The sequence below is a fragment of the Enhydra lutris genome, unplaced genomic scaffold (assembly GCF_002288905.1).
Source record: "Enhydra lutris kenyoni isolate GAN:26980312 unplaced genomic scaffold, ASM228890v2 scaffoldscaffold17, whole genome shotgun sequence".
NCBI classification, from domain to species: Eukaryota; Metazoa; Chordata; class Mammalia; order Carnivora; family Mustelidae; genus Enhydra; species Enhydra lutris.
In genome coordinates, this window is record NW_019154101.1 from 243,925 (window position 1) to 265,621 (window position 21,697).

At 37.4% G+C, this 21,697-nt stretch overlaps 1 pseudogene; it reads right to left on the bottom strand.

The window, feature by feature from the left end:
- Positions 1-16,031, bottom strand: part of LOC111147722 — a 33,028-nt pseudogene extending 16,997 nt beyond the window's left edge.
- Between the last annotated feature and the right edge of the window lie 5,666 nt (positions 16,032-21,697).

Consider the following 21,697-nt stretch of genomic DNA (forward strand, 5'->3'; position numbering starts at 1 on the left):
TTGCACCTCATTAATAGCTTTTTTGATTTCAACTTGGTTAGATTTTAGTTCTTTTATTTCTCCAGAAAGGGCTTTTATATCTCCCGAGATGGTTTCTCTAATATCTTCCATGCCTTTTTCGAGCCCGGCTAGAACCTTGAGAATCGTCATTCTGAACTCTGGATCTGACATATTACCAATGTCTGTATTGATTAGGTCCCTAGCCTTTGGTACTGCCTCTTGTTCTTTTTTTTGTGGTGAATTTTTCCGCCTTGTCATTTTGTCCATATAAGAGTATATGAAGGAGCAAGTAAAATACTAAAAGGGTGGTAACAACCCCAGGAAAATATGCTTTAGCCAAATCAGAAGAGATCCCAAATCGTGAGGGGGGAGAAAGGGGATAAAAGAGGTTCAGAAAGAAAAAAAAAAAAAAGAAAGAAAAAAAGAAATGATTAAAAAAAAGAAAACCAATAAAGAAAAAATATAAAAAGGAAAAAATATATATATATTAGATAAACTAGTTAAAAACATTAAAAAAGAAAAGGGTAAAAGTTAAAAAAATTTAGCAGAAGAAGAAAAAAAATTGAAAAAGAAAAAAAAATTAAATTAACTGCAAGGCTAAAGAATCATGGGGAGAAAACCATGAGTTCCATGCTTTGCTTTCTCCTCCTCTGGAATTCCGCTGCTCTCCTTGGTATTGAAACTGCACTCCTTGGTAGGTGAACTTGGTCCTGGCTGGGTTTCTTGTTGATCTTCTTGGGGAGGGGCCTGATGTAGTGATTCTCAAGCGTCTTTGCCCCAGGCGGAGTTGTCCCGCCCTTACCCGGGGCGGTCTGAGTAATCCGCTCAGGTTTGCTTTCGGGAGCTTTGTTCCCTGAGTGCTTTCAGTAGAGTTCCGGAGGGCGGGAATGAAGATGGCGGCCTCCCGGTCTCCGGCCCGGAGGAGCCGAGATCCTGGGGCCCCACTCCTCAGTGCACCCTCAGAGAACAGCGCCCAATTACTCCCGTCACCCTGGCCTCCGGCCGCGCTCTGAGCTGACCGAGCCCGCGACGGGTTCAAGGTAACCCCGAGCTTAGAGCTTACTCCTCGGCTCTGTCTCTGTAGCCAGCTTCCCCATTCTAATACCTGTAAGCTCTATGACACTCAGACACCCCCGATCCTTCTGTGACCCTGCGGGACCTTAGGCCATGCTGACCCTGCGTGGGCTTCACCCCGGTTAAGCCTCTGGAGTGATGTCCCTCAGTGGAACAGACTTTTAAAAGTCCTGATTTTGTGCTCTGTTGCTCCGCCGCTTGCCGGGAGCCGGCCCCTCCCCCCGCGGTCTATCTTCCCGTTGCTTTGGATTCACTTCTCCTCCAGTCCTACCTTTCAGAAAGTGGTTGATTTTCTGTTTCTAAAGTTGCTGTTCTTCTTCTCTTTGATCTCCCATTGGATTTGTAGGTGTTTGCAATCTTTAGATAAGCTATCTAGCTGATCTCCCGCTACCTGAAGTAGTCTCAGCCTGCTACTTCTCCGCCATCTTGACTCCTGCCCATTGCCAGTTTTCTTCAGTTTTACTCTTTGAAAACAGTGCTGCTCCATTCCTCTTTTAATTAGTCATCTCATTGGTATCTCTGAGGGTTTCCCAAACTAGATTTTGTGCTGGAATGAATAACTTGCTCTCTTTCATCTCTCAGATTTATCCATCTAAAAAGACCATAAAATTTGGGCAATCTTTCCTTAAATAATTAAAGGAACAATTAGTTATTTACCTAGTGGTTCATTTTTATTTCTCATCATACTAATTCATCATACTTTTACTTGTACTTTATATAGGTTATGTAATACATGTAGAATCTTAGTCTGTACCATGAAAAACATTCCCATTTTATTTGTCATATGGTTATAAAATCACATGTATAAAACTATAAAATTATAAATTTAAAGTCATTAATTTGTGTTCTGTTAAATATATTTTACATCTTCATTTATATTTAAACAGAAAAGGGACTATTCACTAATACTGGCAAAGAGAAATAAGATCTTGTTTAGCTTGGGAGAAAAAAAGGAACCCATATAAACATAAATATTCTTGTAAAATCTCATATATATGTATAAAGGAAAAATCCACTTAAAATTTAATAGGGCATGGTATCATTAGTAAAAATAAGAAAGAATTAGATCTTGATACTATTCCCTTCTATTGACAGAGACAAGTACATTTTAACAGGTAAAAAAGCATACCTCTGAAAGTTTTTTGATTTCTAGTGGATGTGGTTTGGAGTAGATATTTTTAAAAATCTTACTTAACAAGAGATTTTGGACATGCAAATTTGCCCTGAACTGGGTAGGAAGCAGAGAACTAAATTTTTCCTACACTGAAGTAAGAGGATGAGTTTCCATTGGCAGGATGAAGGAGCATAGACAGGCTGAAAGATAATTTAGAAGTAAGTTCGATTTGACTTTGGAATTGATGAAGTTTTAGAATACAGTTTCTGTTCGGTGGGGTGAGGTCTGGAGCCGGTGACCAAGAAAGAATTCTTGAGACATCTTTTGTGCAAAATGGTGGTTTATTAAAACAGGGGGACAGGACCCATGGGCAGGAAGAGCTGCCACCCCTGGTTGTGAGGGTGGCAGGTTTTGTACCATGGGGGTGGGGGAAGTAAGGAAAAGGGAGGTTTCAATAGAACTTTTATATGCTAAAGAGGATCTATCTGTAGGATACCAGATATCAGAGGCCTTGCCATTGTCAAGGTCGTTTTGCCCTTTTTAGCAAGCTATTAAGATAGTTGGGAGATTCCTAAAGATTGTCACATATGTCCCACCCAGGAGTAGGGGTTGGGGAGAGGTTGCAAGGTGTCAGCCTTTTGCTTTGTCCTCAGCCAGCCTTCTGTTCCCTCATCAGAATGGTGAAGTTCTCCTGCATTCTCACTTGGACAACTGGGTGGATAGTGACACCTTTCTTTGAAATGGAAATATGAAATGGAATTCACATTAGGACAAAAACATGTGCTAAACCTTGGAGCTAAGAGAATTGCAAATGGGACTCCTCAATGTATGCTCAGTGGAAATTATAGAGTGGGGTGGGGAAGGGTCTAGAACTAATCCTTGAAGAATTTCATAATTAGCAACTTGGCAAATGGTGAATATCTAAAGAAAGAAAGTGAATACTGAGCTCACTGCAGCCTTTATAAAAATTTATTCTAAAGCATTGATTGAAAGGAGGAAGAGGATGCCTGTTTCTTTAAAGACTAAAATAAATTTGCAGTTGTAGACTGAAATTTAGTAAAGTATTTCCTTCCACAAAGGAGCATCCATCTTGTACTGTCTTTGGAGGTATACTAATGTTCTGTTAAACAAACTTCACTTGCCCACAATAGAACATACCCTTCAAAGATGCCTTTTTCTCTATTATTTCCTATAGTTACTGTGGACACTCTCTCAATCGCATACCCTGATCCAGTATTGTAACAAAATTTTCTTTAAATGCGTTTTTTAAATAAATTTTCTCATGCTTTAAGGAGATAAGGAGGGTGAACAAGGAAAGGTTTTTATCTAAGTCAAAGATAATTTCAAAATTCTTCAGGATGTTAAACTCCTGCATCCTAAACAGAAAGTAAACAGAATATAAGATTTGGACTTATGAGTAGCAGGCACACTATGATAGCTACCAATATATGGACATGACCCCACACCGCAGGAGGATTGCTCAGTGGAAAGATTTGGGCAGAAAGCCAATGGAACTATTGTTGACTTCTACTGAGCATCTTAATACCAAAGGTACTTGGGTAGGTGCTTTTCAGGACAAGATTTTTGGACATAAAGGAGCTGACATCATAATAAATATACAGTCATCACACACAGATCAATAAAGTCAAAGAACTTCATTAAACAGATATAACCTTAAGAAAAATAACAGCCTTAGAGAAAAAGATATCTCCTTGGTAAAAGACCGTAGATTTTTTTATCTAGAAAGAATTACCCTGCCAGTAAGTCAGCTCCTTCCTATGAGGACCTTGTCTTTGTTGAGGGCATCCTGGAAGGTGCTGTTGTTTCCTGGACTACCTCAGAGCATCTGACAAGGGTTTCTCTCTCTCCTTCCTTTCCTTCATTGTACCAAGTGACTCCAGATTGAAGAATCAAGGTAGTTAGTAATGATTATATTACAAATAGAAGAGATGATAAGTACCTACATACTTAACTGTACTAAGGAAAGGGATATTGTAAACATATAATTATCTTTCTGTTATCTTCATTCCAGGTAGTCATGTTTTCCAGCTGAGAGTCTGTGAAGGAGGGGTAGACCTAAGACAAATCAGGCAGCTTTAGCTGTCATTTCATAGGTCTTCCATTCAACCTTTGTGAATTTGGGTAACAAGAATTTTGAAGGAACCTGCCAAAATGGGCATAAAGGCCAGAAAAGGGAAATGGTGGATAGGAAGAGCCAATAGAGAGAGGAGTTGGTTTCCATCACCTCTTCTTCAGGCCATGAATAGAGACTGTAGAAGCAGGAGGATCCCCAAATAATCTTAGTTTGGCTATTGTCCCCTTTCTCTTCTTTACCCTATTTACCACCACTTCCCCTTAACACTCATAAAACACCTTAGTGTGTAGACCTACTAAGTGACCCTTTAACAGCCCTGGGTCCTCAGAAGACTCTAAGCCCTTAATATTAAATATAGGAAATGTCTGCATTACTGCTTAAGGAATATAGAAAATTCACCCTATCTCAGTCTTTCTGCAGAAACAGCTGAGTAATTTTTTCAAAAGCATTGTCTAGGATATTAATCCACTAGTACAGAAGAACACAAATTGTATGTGCCATAGTGCATTCCAAGAACATAAATGCCATACTTACATATGTACATATGTGTTATATATCAATCAATCATCTATCTATCCATCTAGCTATCTGGACTTCTTGCTTCCAATACTAATGAAATTCTCAAAAGGCTCATTTGCAAAAATAAAGGCAGCCAGAAATATTTCTCCTTCTGGAGCAAAAGACCTGAGCAATTGTTGTCAATTCCAGAATAATCATTCATTTACATTTTTGCAGATAAGATTAGGAGTGGTAGGCAACTACAGGGAAGAGTATTTACTAGAAGCAGCATCTCTGTCTGTTAACGTGCTACAAGACCAGAAGTGTAGGTAGGCAGAGAGCAGCTGGAGCAGTTGCTGTCCCTGAAGACTTTCTTCACATTCACCGCCATTTCATCATCCTTAAAGATGGTATGTTGACATTACAGTTATTAGCACTTTGAATGGAAGACATAAGTGGTCATAGTGTGAAAACAAGCCAGGGAGACAAACAGAGAAGGTGGAATTGGGGTAGTCACTTTGCTCATAACCCACCAGCAAAAGTGAAGTTTTACTCTCAGGCTTGCCACTCCACATCCCATTCCACTCCCTTCAAAAAGTAGAATCTGGCTGTACCTCCACACACCACAATAATATTATGCAGCATTCACACATCCCTGTTAAAGCAAGGGGGAAAGCCCCCCTTTTTATCGGTTATCTTTGGCAAACTCATCATTCCACAGACCAATGCAAATTATTCTCTAAAATAGCTGAAGGAAGTCATCATGATAAGCAGGCCAGGGCACATCTGTCTCTGCACAGCTGAAACTGTTACTGCTGAGTGAGTGTTCTGTTTTCTCCTCACATCATTGCACTCCTTGAGCACAGCATCCAGATATCATTGTCAAGTCAAATAAAAATAAAATTTATTTGATTGTATTTATATCATGATTCTAAATAGTGATCTACCTTTTCATGCCAGATGCTCTTTCCCTAGATTCTTTTGCTATGCCTCTTTTCAGAAATTCTGACTTCCTGCCACTTCACGTTTCTATAGTTGTCCTCAATATGGACTTTATTTTGCCCTATAATTTGTTTAAGCTTCAGGCTATTTCATTAACTTCTTCCTATATTTTCAGATAAAGAATTTGAGCCAAAATTATGTCTCCATATGACTGTATTCTCATGTTGCTACATTAGTAATGCCAGACTCTCTAACTGAAAAAATAAAAGTTACTGAGACATGAGCCCAGATCTGTGAGCCAGCCTTTGCAGATTCAAAAAATATCATGGTCAAATAGCTTTGCCTCCTTGATTTCTGTATAATTTATGTAGAGTGGACAAGAACTTCGATATTAATGAACTTCTGATAAAACAATGCTGTAACTGGAGAGTTTTGAAGAGGAAGCTATACTCTTGTTTAAAAAAAAAATGCTTTCAACCTTGTACTTACATACTTTAAGTCACATGATCCTATAATTAGACAACATTTATACATCTTTCTTTTAAAACTAAAACATCCCTTCTAATTTTGTCCTATTACTAGGGACACATGTCTGGGTTTGGCAGAAGTAGTCAGTCCTAGTTCATGCCTTTTGTTCCAGAACAACATCAAATTTAGCATTGTTCCAGAATTTCAAGTTTTATTATTCTGTTATTAATAGTTGCATTAAAATACACCCAGATAGGCTTGGTATAACTCTGTACTTTTTTCTATTCATTTGTGCAAAGTTCTTGTCTAGTAGTGTGAAATGCATGGATGATGAACAATTTTCATGCTTTAACATGTGACAGAAACTGGACACCAGGGGCAAAACCTCTCTCTCTCTTTTTTTTTTTATTTTAACCTTTCTAGACAGATTTAAATTAGCATCTCACTTTGAAGGACAATATGCAGGGGATGCACAGATAAACTACACTTGGACAGGATTGGAGTGAAATAACTCTTCCCAGTCTCCTTTAGCGGTAAAAAAAGTAATCTAGCCTATGCCCGATGGCCACTTGCTTTAACAGGCAGTTGCGCCTTCTCTATGGCAGCAATCTGCAAGATGCCTGGTCTCCAGGCTGCTAGTTGTTTGTTGTTGTTTTAATCCCATAACATGGAAATTATAGGTTAGGTCTTTGTGAAACACAGGCAGGCAAAGGATGACCAACCCTGCCATAGAACATGGGCTAGTCTGAATGACTGCCTTACTACATTTTTGTAATTTATTGTGGTATGTAAAACTAAAATAATTAATTTGATTTATTGCTTGGTAATGCTTTTTATTCTGTGACAGACCAGTTTCTCATCAACAAACTAAAAGACAAGAAAACCCCATATTAATGAAAAAACAAATACTGAATTTCTGATAATCAAAAATATTAATAGGTATGCAATTTGCAGAGAAGGTTGACAAATCACACTTACCAAGAGGCCATGGTGATATGGACCACATAAAACTAGGAAGAATTGGGGAGCTTGGGTGGCTCAGTGGGTTAATCCTCTACCTTCAGCTCGGGTCATGATCTCAGGGTCTTTGGATCCAGCCCTATATCAGACTCTCTGCTCAGTGGGGAGCCTACTTCCCCTCCCCCTCTGCCTGCCTCTCTGCCTACTTGTGATCTCTCTCTCTGTGAAATAAATAAAATCTAGAAGAAAAAAATCTAGAAAAAAATTGTGTAATATAACAGCCTTGAAAAGTTAATGGTTGTTTAAGAAGACTGTGCTCAAAGGTGGCAACTTCTTGCAACTTCAGAAAGTATGCTTATACATCATTCTGTGAAGCATGACTTTTCATTCACATCAATATTTTCTAATTTAACATTAGTCATTTTTTTATTCCAAGATTTTTGTTCAAATATGTGTCATCAAATTATAACATTTAGTGTGTTAGCTTTACTAGTAGGAATTGAATTTTGAAGAGTTAAACAGTCCAGGTTTTATATTAGTGTCATTTTGCACTTATTTTGAAAATCATTTAGTTAATTCTGAGAAGAGTTCAATTTTTTTCAGTCGATTTTGAAATTGAAACAAATGCTTTGGAACTTTATTTCACTGAAGGTGAAAGATCTTATGCTACTATGAGTAGTATAAATTAAGTTTAGAACATTTCCATTGAAGATTTTTTTTTGCATTGATAGTAGGAGTATGGTCATGGTAAAAATATTCTCACCAAATTGAGAAAGTAAGAACTAAACTATAATTGGAAGTGGTTGTGTTCCCAAATGATGTGTGTGTGTGTGTGTGTGTGTGTGTGTGTGTGTGTGTAGAGAGAGAGAGAAACTACACTATTTAAAAATAAAATCTGTTATGCTCCACAAATAAGTGAAACCATATGCTAATTGACTCTCTCTGCTTGACTTATTTCGCTCAGCATAATCTCTTCCAGTCCCATCCATGTTGCTACAAAAATTGGGTATTCATCCTTTCTGATGGAGGCATAATACTCCATAGTGTATATGGACCACATCTTCCTTATCCATTTGTCCGTTGAAGGGCATCTTGGTTCTTTCCACAGTTTGGCGACTGTGGCCATTGCTGCTACAACAATCTGAGGGTTTTGAAGGGGCAGGGGGTGGGAGGTTGGGGGAACCAGGTGGTGGGTATTGGAGAGGGCACAGATTGCATGGAGCACTGGGTGTGGTGCAAAAAACAATGAATACTGTTACGCTGAATAGAAATAAAAAATTTTAAAAGATAAATAAATAAATGAATAAATAAATAAATAAAGTAAGCTCTATGCCCAGTGTGGGGCTTAAACTCATGAAAAAAAATAATAAAATAAAATAAAATCGATAATTTGAGTAGTTAGCAAATTTTGGATGCACATATATAGACAGACCTATACAAAGATAAATTAAATTTTGTGATGGAGGTGATAATAAATGTAAACAATATATTAAGCAAAGCTGGTATGCCTGGGTTGCTCAGTTATTTGAGTGTCTGACTCTTAATTTCTGCTAGGGTCATGATCTGGGGGTCTTGGATCATGCCCTGTGTCAGGGTCTGTGCTCAGTGCGGAGTCTGCTTGTTCCTCTCTCTCCCCTTGCTTGCTCTGTCTCTCTCTCAAATAAATAGAGAACTAAACTCTTAAAAATATATATATGTATATGTGTGTGTGTGTGTGTGTGTATAAAAGCAGTATGTACTTTTTACCCTTTATTAATCACATTTTAGAAATGCTTAAGGCTTTGAATAATTCCTTATAAATCAACATATGCATTATGTTCTTGTTTTAGCACTATTGTAAAGGTGAATTTTTTTTTTTTTAATTGAAGTACATCTGAGACATGCCACCTAGTGTCAGGTAAGGTGTATCTTAAATTTTGTTTGCATTTACTTTAAAGGTATGTAAATATTTAAAAATATTTTTGGGGAAAAGAAACATTGTTAATGGGAAGATTTTGAACTTCAAATGAAAGTTAGAAATAGAAGAACAGTAAGTACTCACTAATAGCTCAAGGGGTTTACCAAATATAGGATCATAATTTGTTAATTGTACTTGGGAATGTCATCCGTTTAGGGATAGTGTTTTGATTGAGCTCATATTCTTTTTTATTTTAATTCCAGTGTAGTTAACATACAGTGTTATATTAGTTTCAGGTGTACAATATAGTGATTCAACAATTCTATGTATTACCAATACTTACCGAGATAATTGTATTCTTAATTCCCTTCACCCATTTCAACCATCCCCCCACCCACCTCCCTTCTGGCAACCATCCATTTGTTCTTTAGAGTTAAGAGTCTGTTTTTGGGAAGATGGAGGAGAAGTAGCAGGCTGAGACTACTTCAGGTAGCGGGAGATCAGCTAGATAGCTTATCTAAAGATTGCAAACACCTACAAATCCAACGGGAGAGTGAAGAGAAGAAGAACAGCAATTCTAGAAACAGAAAATCAACCACTTTCTGAAAGGTAGGACTGGCGGAGAAGTGAATCCAAAGTGACGGGAAGATAGACCACAGCGGGGAGGGGCTGGCTCCTGGCAAGCGGCGGAGCAATGGAGCACAAAATCAGGACTTTTAAAAGTCTGTTCCGCTAAGGGACATCGCTCCAGAGGCTTAACCGGGGTGAAGCCCATGCGGGGTCAGCGTGGCCTTGGGTCCCGCAGGGTCACAGAAGGATCGGGGGTGTCGGAGTGTCGCAGAGCTTACAGGTATTAGAACAGGGAAGCCGGCTACAGAGACAGAGCCGAGGAGTGAGCTCACAGCTCGGGGTACCTTGAACCGGTCGCAGGCTCGGTCAGCTTGGAGCGCGGCCGGAGGCAGGGTGACGGGAGTAATTGGGCGCTGTTCTCTGAGGCTGCACTGAGGAGTGGGGCCCCAGGATCTCGGCTCCTCTGGGCCGGAGACTGGGAGGCCGCCATCTTCATTTCCGTCCTCCAGAACTCTACGGAAAGCGCTCAGGGAACAAAAGCTCCCGAAAGCAAACCCGAGCAGATTGCTCAGCCCGGCCCCAGGTAAGGGCGGTGCAACTCCACCTGGGGCAAAGACACTTGAGAATCACTACAACAGGCCCCTCCCCCAGAAGATCAACAAGAAACCCAGCCAGGACCAAGTTCACCTACCAAGGAGTGCAGTTTCAATACCAAGGAGAGCAGCGGAATTCCAGAGGAGGAGAAAGCAAAGCACGGAACTCATGGCTTTCTCCCCATGATTCTTTAGACGTGCAGTTAATTTAATTATTTTTCTTTTTCAATTTTTTTTCTCCTCTTCTGCTAAATTTTTTTAACTTTTCCTTTTTCTTTTTTAACGCTTTTAACTAGTTTATCTAATATATATATATATTTTTCCTTTTTATATTTTTTCTTTATTGGGTTTCTTTTTCTAATTGTTTCTTTTTTTTTTTTTTTTTTCTTTCTGAACCTTTTTATCCACTTTCTCACCCCTCACGATTTGGGATCTCTTCTGATTTGGCTAAAGCATATTTTCCTGGGGTTGTTACCACCCTTTTAGTATTTTACTTGCTCCTTCATATACTCTTATCTGGACAAAATGACAAGGCGGAAAAATTCACCACAAAAAAAAGAACAAGAGTCAGTACCAAAGGCTAGGGACCTAATCAATACAGACATTGGTAATATGTCAGATCTAGAGTTCAGAATGACGATTCTCAAGGTTCTAGCCGGGCTCGAAAAAGGCATGGAAGATATTAGAGAAACCATCTCGGGAGATATAAAAGCCCTTTCTGGAGAAATAAAAGAACTAAAATCTAACCAAGTTGAAATCAAAAAAGCTATTAATGAGGTGCAAACAAAAATGGAGGCTCTGACTGCTAGGATAAATGAGGCAGAAGAAAGAATTAGCGATATAGAAGACCAAATGACAGAGAATAAAGAAGCTGAGCAAAAGAGGGACAAACAGCTACTGGACCACGAGGGCAGAATTCGAGAGGTAAGTGACACCATAAGACGAAACAACATTAGAATAATTGGGATTCCAGAAGAAGAAGAAAGAGAGAGGGGAGCAGAAGGTATATTGGAGAGAATTATTGGAGAGAATTTCCCCAATATGGCAAAGGGAACAAGCATCAAAATCCAGGAGGTGCAGAGAACCCCCCTCAAAAGCAATAAGAATAGGTCCACACCCCGTCACCTAACAGTAAAATTTACAAGTCTTAGTGACAAAGAGAAAATCCTGAAAGCAGCCCGGGAAAAGAAGTCTGTAACGTACAATGGTAAAAATGTTAGATTGGCAGCAGACTTATCCACAGAGACCTGGCAGGCCAGAAAGAGCTGGCATGATATATTCAGAGTACTAAACGAGAAAAACATGCAGCAAAGAATACTATATCCAGCTAGGCTATCATTGAAAATAGAAGGAGAGATTAAAAGCTTCCAGGACAAACAAAAACTGAAAGAATTTGCAAACACCAAACCAGCTCTACAGGAAATATTGAAAGGGGTCCTCTAAGCAAAGAGAGTCCCTAAAACTAGTAGATCAGAAAGGAACAGAAACAATATACAATAACAGTCACCTTACAGGCAATACAATGGCACTAAATTCATATCTCTCAATACTTACCCTGAATGTTAATGGGCTAAATGCCCCAATCAAAAGACACAGGGTATCAGAATGGATAAAAAAACAAAACCCATCTATATGTTGCCTACAAGAAACTCATCTTAAACCCAAAGACACCTCCAGATTTAAAGTGAGGGGGTGGAAAAGAATTGACCATGCTAATGGACGTCGGAAGAAAGCAGGAGTGGCAATCCTTATATCAGATCAATTAGATTTTAAACCAAAGACTTTAATAAAAGATGAGGAAGGACACTATATCATACTCAAAGGAACTATCCAACAAGAAGATCTAACAATTTTAAATATCTATGCCCCTAACGTGGGAGCAGCCAACTATATAAACCAATTAATAACAAAATCAAAGAAACATATCGACAATAATACAATAATAGTAGGGGACTTTAACACTCCCCTCACTGAAATGGACAGATCATCCAAGCAAAAGATCAACAAGGAAATCAAGGCCTTAACTGACACAATGGACCAGATGGACATCACAGATATATTCAGAACATTTCATCCCAAAGCAACAGAATACACATTCTTCTCTAGTGCACATGGAACATTCTCCAGAATAGATCACATTCTTGGTCCTAAATCAGGTCTCAACCATTATCAAAAGATTGGGATCATTCCATGCATATTTTCATACTACAATGCTCTGAAGCTAGAACTCAATCACAAGAGGAATTTGGAAAGAACCCAAATACATGGAGACTAAACAGCATCCTTCTAAAGAATGAATGGGTCAACCAGGAAATTAAAGAAGAATTGAAAAAATTCATGGAAACAAATGATAAGGAAAACACAACGGTTCAAAATCTGTGGGACACAGCAAAGGCAGTCCTGAGAGGAAAATATATAGCGATACAAGCCTTTCTCAAGAAACAAGAAAGGTCTCAGGTACACAACCTAACCCTACACCTAAAGGACCTGGAGAAAGAACAAGAAAGAAACCCTAAACCCAGTAGGAGAAGAGAAATCATAAAGATCAGAGCAGAAATCAATGAAATAGAATCCAAAAAAACAATAGAACAAATCAACGAAACTAGGATCTGGATCTTTGAAAGAATTAATAAGATTGATAAACTCCTGGCCAGACTTATCAAAAAGAAAAGAGAAAGGACCCAAATAAATAAAATCATGAATGAAAGAGGAGAGATCACAACTAACACCAAAGAAATACAGACAAATATAAGAACATACTATGAGCAACTCTACGCCAACAAATTTGACAATCTGGAAGAAATGGATGCATTTCTAGAGACATATAAACTACCACAACTGAACCAGGAAGAAATAGAAAGCCTGAACAGACCCATAACCAGTAAGGAGATTGAAACAGTATCAAAAATCTCCAAACAAACAAAAGCCCAGGGCCAGACGGCTTCCCGGGGGAATTCTACCAAACATTTAAAGAAGAACTAATTCCTATTCTCCTGAAACTGTTCCAAAAAATAGAAATGGAAGGAAAACTTCCAAACTCATTTTATAAGGCCAGCATCACCTTGATCCCAAAACCAGACAAGGTTCCCATCAAAAAAGAGAACTACAGACCAATATCCTTGATGAACACAGATGCAAAAATTCTCGCCAAAATACTAGCCAATAGGATTCAACAGTACATTAAAAGGGTTATTCACCACGACCAAGTGGGATTTATTCCAGGGCTGCAAGGTTGGTTCAACATCCGTGATACAACACATTAATAAAAGAATGTGATACAACACATTAATAAAAGATGTGATACAACAATGTGATACAACACAATAATAAAAGAAAGAACAAGAACCATATGATACTCTCCATAGATGCTGAAAAAGCATTTGACAAAGTACAGCATCCCTTCCTGATCAAAACTCTTCAAAGTGTAGGGATAGAGGGCACATACCTCAATATTATCAAAGCCATCCATGACAAACCCACCGCAAATATCATTCTCAATGGAGAAAAATTGAAAGCTTTTCCGCTAGGGTCAGGAACACGGCAGGGATGTCCGTTATCACCACTGCTATTCAACATAGTACTAGAAGTCCTAGCCTCAGCAATCAGACAACAAAAGGAAATTAAAGGCATCCAAATTGGCAAAGAAGAAGTCAAACTATCACTCTTCGCAGATGATATGATACTATATGTGGAAAACCCAAAAGACTCCACTCCAAAACTGCTAGAACTTGTACAGGAATTCAGTAAAGAGTCAGGATACAAAATCAATGCACAGAAATCAGTTGCATTTCTCTACACCAACAACAAGACAGAAGAAAGAGAAATTAAGGAGTCAATCCCATTTACAATTGCACCCAAAACTATAAGATACCTAGGAATAAACCTAACCAAAGAGACTAAGAATCTATACTCAGAAAACTATAAAGTACTCATGAAAGAAATTGAGGAAGAGACAAAGAAATGGAAAAATGTTCTATGCTCCTGGATTGGAAGAATAAATATTGTGAAAATGTCTATGCTACCTAAAGCAATCTACACATTTAGTGCAATTCCTATCAAAGTACCATCCATTTTTTTCAAAGAAATGGAACAAATAATCCTAAAATTTATATGGAACCAGAAAAGACCTCGAATAGCCAAAGCAATATTGACAAAGAAAGCCAAAGTTGGTGGCATCACAATTCCGGACTTCAAGCTCTATTACAAAGCTGTCATCATCAAGACAGCATGGTACTGGCACAAAAACAGACACATAGATCAATGGAACAGAATAGAGAGCCCAGAAATAGACCCTCAACTCTCTGGTCAACTAATCTTCGACAAAGCAGGAAAGGATGTCCAATGGAAAAAAGACAGCCTCTTCAATAAATGGTGTTGGGAAAATTGGACAGCCACATGCAGAAAAATGAAATTGGGTCATTTCCTTACACCACACACAAAAATAGACTCAAAATGGATGACGGACCACAATGTTAGAAAGGAATCCATCAAAATCTTTGAGGAGAACACAGGCAACAACCTCTTTGACCTCAGCTGCAGCAACATCTTCCTAGAAACATCGCCAAAGGCAAGGGAAACAAGGGCAAAAATGAACTATTGGGGTTTTATCAAGATCAAAAGCTTTTGCACAGCAAAGGAAACAGTTAACAAAACCAAAAGACAACTGACAGAATGGGAGAAGATATTTGCAAATGACATATCGGATAAAGGGCTAGTGTCCAAAATCTATAAAGAACTTAGCAAACTCAACACCCAAAGAACAAATAATCCAATCAAGAAATGGGCAGAAGATATGAACAAACATTTCTGCAAAGAAGACATCCAGATGGCCAACAGACACATGAAAAAGTGCTCCACATCATTCAGCATCAGGGAAATACAAATCAAAACCACAATGAGATATCACCTCACACCAGTCAGAATGGCTAAAATTAACAAGTCAGGAAATGACAGATGCTGGCGAGGATGCGGAGAAAGGGGAACCCTCCTACACTGTTGGTGGGAATGCAAGCTGGTGCAACCACTCTGTAAAACAGCATGGAGGTTCCTCAAAATGTTGAAAATAGAACTACCCTATGACCCAGCAATTGCACTGCTGGGTATTTACCCTAAAGATACAAACGTAGTGATCCGAAGGGGCACGTGCACCCGAATGTTTATAGCAGCAATGTCTACAATAGCCAAACTATGGAAAGAACCTAGATGTCCATCAACAGACGAATGGATAAAGAAGATGTGGTATATATACACAATGGAATACTATGCAGCCATCAAAAGAAATGAAATCTTGCCATTTGCGACGACGTGGATGGAACTAGAGGGTATCATGCTTAGCGAAATAAGTCAATCGGAGAAAGACAACTATCATATGATCTCCCTGATATGAGGGAGAGGAGATGCAACATGGGGGGTTAAGGGGGTAGGAGAAGAGTAAATGAAACAAGATGGGATTGGGAGGGAGACAAACCATAAGTGACTCTTAATCTCACAAAACAAACTGAGGGTTGATGGGGGGAGGGGGGTTGGGGGGGTGGGGTTATGGACATTGGGGAGGGTATGTGCTATGGTGAGTGCTGTGAAGTGTGTAAACCTGGCAATTGACAGACTTGTACCCCTGGGGATAAAAATATATGTTTATAAAAAATAAAAATAAAATTAAAAAAAAAATTAAAAAAAAAAGTCTGTTTTTGGTTTATCTTCCCCACCCACACCCCTGTTCACTTGTTTGGTTTCATAAATTCCATATATAAGTGAAATTATATGGTTTTGTCTTTCACTTACTTCACTTAGCATTATACTCTCTAGCTCTATCCTTGTCATTGCGTATGGGAAGATTTCATTCATTTTTATGGCTGAGTAATATTCTCTTGTATATATATATACCACATCTTCTCTATTCATCACTCAATGAACACATGGGCTGCTTCTATAATTTGACTAGTGTAAATAATCTGAGAATAAACATAGTGTTGCATGTATCTTTTTAAATTAGTGTGCTCATATTCTTTGGATAAATACCTAATGGAGGGATTACTGGATCATAGGGTAAATCCATTTTTAATTTTTTGAGGAAACTCTGTACTGTCTTCCACAGTGGCTGGACCATTTGCATTGCTACTAACAGCATGAGAGTCCTTTTTCTCCACATCATTTCCAATACCTGTTTTATATTGTGTTTTTTATTTCAGCCATTCTGACAGGTGTGAGGTGATATCTCACTTTAGTTATGATTTGAATTTCTCTGATGATTGATATTGAGCATATTTTCATGTGTCTTTTGGCCATCAGGATGTCATCTTTGGAGAAATATCTATTCATTTCTTCTGCCCATTTTTAATTGGATAATTTTTTTAGTTTTAGGTTTTGGTTTGTGTGTGGGGGGGTATTGAGTTGTATTAGTTCTTTATATATTTTGGATTCTAAACCTTTATTGGATATGTCATTTATAAATATCTTCTCCCATTCAGTAGTTTGTCTTTTAGTTTTCTTGTTTTCTTTACTGTGCAGTGTTTTATTTTGATGAAGTCCCAGTAGTTCATTTTTGTTTTGTTTCCCTTGCCTCAGGAGACATATCTAGAAAAATGTTGCTATGGCCAATGTCAGAGAGATTATATCCTGTACTCTTTTCTAAGGTTTTTATGGTTTAAGGTTTAAGATTTAGGTAATTAATTCATTTTGAGTTTATTTTTGTGTATGGTGTAAGAACGTGGTGTAGCTTCATTATTTTGCATGGGAAAGTCTAGTTTTCTCAACACAATTTGTTGAGAATTTTTTCCCCTTGCATATTTTTGCCTCCTTTGTCAAAGATTAATTGACCATATAATTATGCCTTTTTTCCTGGGCTTTCTATCCTATTCCATTTATCCATGTGTCTGTTTTTGTGCTGGTACTACAGTGTTATGATTATTACAGCTTTGTAGTATAATCTGAAATCTGAAACTATGATGCCTCCAGTTCTGTTTTTCTTCTTTTCAAAATTGCTTTGGCTATTCAGGGTCTTCAGTGATTCTATACAAATTTTAGGATTGTGTGTTCTAGATCTTTTTTATGATTATTTTTTAAAATTAATTATTTGAGAGAGAGGGAGAGAGAGAGAGAGAAAGGAAGAACAGGGGTAAAGTAGGAGGGAGAAGCAGAGTCCCCACTGAGCAGAGAGCCTGATGTGGGGCTCAATCCCAGGACCCTGAGATCATGACCTGGGCCAAAGAGAGATGCTTAACTGACTGAACCACTCAGGTGTCCTGTTCTAGATCTTTAAAATATGCTGTTCATATTTTGATAGGGATTGCATTAAAGGTATAGTTTGCTTTAGATAGTATGGTTGTTTTAACAATATTTGTTCTTCTAATACACGAGCATAGAATGTCTTTTTTTATGTCATTTTCAGTTCCTTTCATCAATATATTACAGTTTTCAGAGTATGGGTCTTTTACCTCTTTGATTAAGTTTATTCCTAGTTATCTTATTATTTTTGGTGCAATTGTAAGTACAATTATTTTCTTAATTTCTCAGGTGGCTTCATTATTAGCATATAAGAATGTAACAGATTTCTGTACATAGATTTTGTATCCTTTGACTTTACTGATAATCAGTTCTAGGAGGTTTTTGGTGAAATCCTTAGGGTTTTCTAAAGGTTGTCTTTTAGTTTTAACATATCATATTTTCTGCAAATTGTGAAAGTTTTACTTCTTCCTTACCAGTTTTGGTGCCTTTTATTCCTATTTCTGATTGCTATGGCTTGGATTATCAGTAAAATGTTAAATAGAAGTGGTGAGAGTGGATATCCATGTATTGTTTCTGACCTTAAGGGAAATGCTCTTAGTTTGAATATGACGTCAGCTGAGTTTTTCATATATGTTGAGGTATGTCCCATCTAATGCTACTTACTGAGGGTTTTTATCATGAATGAATATTCTGTTTTGTCAAGTGCTTTATTTTTATCTGTTGAAATGATCATATGATTTTTATACTTTTTCTTACTGTGATGTATCATGACTGATTTACAAATATTGAACCAACCTTGCATCCTGGGAATAAATCCCATCTGATTGTGTTGAATAATTTTGTAATGTATTGTTCAATTCCATTTGCTAATATTTTTTGAGGATTTTTGCGTCTGTGTTTACCAGAGATATTGGCCCACACTTCTCCTTCTTTGTAGTGTTTTTATCTGGTTTTGGAGTCAGAGTAATATTGAAGTCATAAAATGAATTTGGAAGTTTTCCTGCCTCTTCTATTTTTTGGAATAGTTTGAAAAGAATAAATATTAACTCTTCTTTACATGTTTGGTTGAACTGAACTATGAGACTGTCTTGTTCTGGACTAATTTGGTGTGAGGGTTTTTGTTTGTTTGTTTTTTAATCAATTCAATTTCATTGCTTATAATTGGTCTGTTCAAATTCTCTTTCATTCTGGTTCAATTTTGGGAGGTTATATGTTTCTAGGAATTTGTCCATTTCTTCTAGGTTGTCCAATTTATTGGCATATAATTTTTCATAACATTCCTTTACAATGCTTTGAATTTCTGTATTGTTGGTTTTTATTTTTCCTCTTTCACTTCTGATTTTCTTATTTGAGCCCCCCCCCCTTTTTTTATGAGTCTGACTAAAGCTTTATCAATTTTGTTGATCTTTTCAAAGAATCAGTTTTGGTTTCATTGATCTGTTCTATTTTATTTCATTTATTTCTGCTATGTTGCTTTCATTTATTTCTGTTACGTTGCTTTCATTTATTACTGCTATAATGTTTATTACCTCCTGGGTTTTGGGTTTTTGTTTTGTTTTGTTTGGTTTTTCTTTTCTAGCTTCTTTAGCTGTAAGATTAGGTTGTTTATTTTCCTTGTTTCTTGGCATAGGCATATATTACTATAAACTTACCTCTTAGTAACAGTTTTTGCTGCATCCCAAAGCTTGTGGGCCATTGTGTTTCCATTTTCATTTGTCTACATGTATTTTTGATTGAATCTTTGATTTCTTAGTTGACCCATTCATTGTTTACTAACATGTTATTTAACCTCCACGTATTCGTGATCTTTACAGATTTTTTTTTTTATTTTTTATGTTTGATTTCTACTTTCATAGCATTGTGATTGGGGAAAAAATGCATGGAATGACTTTAGTCTTTATGAATTTTTTGAGACTTATGTTATGGCCCAATATATTATCTATTCTGGAGATTATTCCATGTGAACTTGAAATTAATGTGTATAATTCTGTTTTATGATGGAATGTTCTGAATATATCTGTTAAATCTATCTGGTCCAATGTATTATTAAAAAACTCCTTTTTTTAAATATAATTTATTTATTTATTTGACAGAGATCACAAGTAGGCAGAGAGGCAGGCAGAGAGAGAGAGAGAGAGAGAGGAGGAAGCGGGCTCCCCACTGAGCAGAGAGCCTGATGCGGGACTTGATTCCAGGACTCTAAGATCATAACCTGAGCTGAAGGCAGAGGCTTAACCCACTGAGCCAGCCAGGCGTCTCAAAACTGTTTCCTTTTTGAAATTCTGTTTGGATGATCTGTCCATTGATGTAAGTGGGAGGTTAAAGTCCCCTACTATTACTGTATTACTGTCAAATTGCTTCCTTTATGTTTGTTATTAATTGCTAATTATTTGGGTGTTCCCATTTGAGTGTATAATTATTTCTATTGTTATATATTCTTGTTGGATTGTCCCCTTTATTACTATATAGTATCTTTCTATGCAAGTATTGCTACCCCAGCTTTCTTTTGACATTCATTTGCATGATAAATGCTTCTCCATCACTTCACTTTTAATATGCATGTGTCTTTAGGTTTGAGATGAGTCTCTTATAGGTAGCAGATAGATGGCTCTTGCTTTTTTATTCACTTTGTCATCCTATGTCTGAGCATTTACCATTTACATTCAGAGTAATTATTGACAGATATGTACTTATTCTCACTTTGTTACTTGTTTTATGGTTGATTTTTGTGTTTTTTCTCTATTCCTTTCTTTCCTTGCTCTCTTAATTAGTTGACTTTCTTCAGTGATATACTTGGATTCCTTTCTCTTTGTTTTTGCATCTCTTTTGTTGGTTTTTCATTTGTGATTGCCATTTGCTTTATATATAATATCTGCATATAGCAGTTCATATTAAGTTGATGGCTGTTTAAGTTCAAACTCATTCTCTACTACTCTCCTTCCACAATTTAGGCATATTGTCATACTTTATATGCCTTTATTTTGTGACTTGACTTGACTTATTTTTGCATATTTTTTTAATTGCTGCCTTTGTTCTTCCTACTTTTCTTACTCTTGCTTACAGATTTTTCCTTCCCACTCAAAGAGTCCCCTTTCACATTTTTGTAGGACTGTTTTGTAGTGATGAATGCCTTTAACTTATGTTTGTCTGGTAAACTCTCTTTCCTTCTATTCCAAATAATAGACCTGCTGGATAGAGTATTCTTTGCTGTAGATTTTGTACTTTCAGCACCTTGATTATGCCACTCCTTTCTGGCCTGCACAGTTTCTGCTGAAACATTAACTGATAGCCTAATGGGTTTCTTTTGTATGTAACTATTTTATTGTTCTTAAAATTCTCTATTATCATTACTTTTTTGCCATTATAATTACTGTGAGTCTTGATGTGGACCTCTATGGGTTGATTTTGTTGAAGTCTCTCTGTGCCTCCTGGATCTAAATTTCTGTTTCCTTCTCTAGTTTGGGGATGTTTTCAGGTATTATTTATTCAAATAAATTTTCTGCCCCCCTTTGTCTCTCTTCTCTTTTTGGGATCCCCATAATCTGAATGTTATTACTTTTAATGGTGTTTCTGAGTTCCCTAAATGTGTTTTCACTTTTGAATTTTTTTTTTCTCTCAGCTTGATTATTTTCTATTACTCTGCTCACCTTTTCACTGTCACTGTTTCATTCTGTTTCCTCTAGCCTTCTATTTATCCCACCTAATGTATTCTTAATTTCATTTATTATGTTTTCTCTGGTTCTTTATTTCTTTTTTTAAAGTCCTCACTTAGGTTCCCCACTCTTTTTTCAAGTCCAGTGAATTTCTTTATGATCATTACTTTTAATTCTCTATCAGGCATATTATTTATCTTTGTTTTGCTTGAGTCTCTTGCTCTGATTTTTCCTATTTCATTTGGGACATATTCCTCTGTCTTCACATTTTGTCTGACCTCTGTGTTTGTTTTTCTGTGTTAGGAAAGTCAGCTACATCTACTGCTCTTGTAAGTAATAGCATTATGAAGAAGAGGTCCTGTAGTACTCTGCTATGCAGTGTGCCCTATTAACGAGAATGTGATGTTTCAGGGCTGCCTCTTATGTGTGTTGCATGTGCCCTGCTATTATGGTTGAGCTACTTTTTCTTCAGCAGTTATCTATAATGGTTCTCTTTGACTGTTGTGGACAGGGCCAAACTGGGGCCACTTTGGTCTTCAGTAGCATCAGACCAAGCATTTGCCCAAGATGCAGTAGCAGCAAACTGTAGGGTGTTTTTCCCATGTTGTT